The sequence below is a fragment of the Egretta garzetta genome, unplaced genomic scaffold (assembly GCF_000687185.1).
Source record: "Egretta garzetta isolate BGI_Z169 unplaced genomic scaffold, ASM68718v1 scaffold506, whole genome shotgun sequence".
Lineage (NCBI taxonomy): Eukaryota > Metazoa > Chordata > Aves > Pelecaniformes > Ardeidae > Egretta > Egretta garzetta.
The window spans coordinates 545,042-546,386 of record NW_009260065.1 but is presented as its reverse complement, the minus strand read 5'-3'; positions in this window follow the sequence as shown (position 1 = coordinate 546,386).

The following is a 1,345-nucleotide window of genomic DNA, read 5'->3' as shown; positions in this document are numbered from 1 at the left end:
GAGGCAGCACAACAGGCGACTTGACTCTAAGTGAAAGCAATTAAGCAGGCATTTAAAAAAAGTTGTGAGTGAACTTTACATTGATCCTGTCCTCTGGGGTCCTCTGGCGTAACACAAGCTGCTCGAGGGTTTTTGGCTGCCGTTTGTGTGCATTGCTACTGGCTGCAAAGCCTCAGATGGAAATGAAGCACCTGGGTCTAAGCCTTTTCATTTGAGTTTCCAAACGTCAGCATCTCAGTATCTCTGACTTGCCACAGCCTGAAGACAATTGTGTCATCAGGTTGCCACAAGTGCCTCCTGGTTCATCCCTGCTTGCTCCAGAACAGGCTTCTGGAGGTAAGCTCTGACACTTAAAGAGGTATGGTGGCAATCTGCAGTTCACAGATCCTCCTAGACTTCACCGTGCGGGAATGTGGTTATAAAAAAAAAAAAAAAAAAGACTCAAAAGTGGATTTTCTTGGTCTGGCCTTTGGGTTAGTGTTTGAAGGATGTTTTGAAGTGAATTACAATAACAAGCCAGGCTTAACAAACCTGAGGAAACGTGGTGGCTGGCTTTTGGAAAGTCCCCAGGGACTAAGTTCCACATAACATTCTTCCATATTCATGGAATTTATTCTCCCTTGTTTGCTACCATGTAAAAAAAAAAAAAAAAAATTAAAAAAATCAAGAATTACTCATGTTGTCCATCAAGTTTCCTGAATTTCTCTTAGAAGTTCCAGGAAACAAGGCAACTCAAATGGCTGAATAACATCAGACGACTTTCCATGTCTCAGGGTATAAGGTCACTTGGTGTTTCATGGAACCCATGTGACTTGTTTCAAACAACTCCTGGAAAGAAAAGCTCTCCGTCAACAAATAAACTTGTTGCCCTGGTCAACACTGGGATTTCTGTGTTTTTGAGGCTTGGTCGGAGGAAGGGTACGTGAGGGACGAGGAGTGACTACTTACAGATTCATTTATAGCCGCTCAGGGAGTTTGAGTGAAAGATGTTAGTTCAGTGCACCAGTGGGCTGGGGTAAGCAGAGATGCTAAAATCCTTACAGATATGGAGGAGCCTTTGTCAACTGGGTGACTAACGGTGATCCTTAGGTCACCTGCCCACAATTGCCCTATAGGCCTCCTTTGCTGGCATTACAAAAACAAAGCATCCCGAATTCTGCCTCTGAGGGATGCCTAGAGGTCCTTGGAGGTACCTCTGGCTTGGTGGGGCTGTATACCCCGAGGATTATCTCCTTCCTATACCCTGCTAGCTAGAATACAATCTTGCCTCTCACTAACGAACTGTTTTATGAAAGGGAAGTGAGAGAATGATCAGAAAATTTGGACACATCATTCAAAGCAGGAA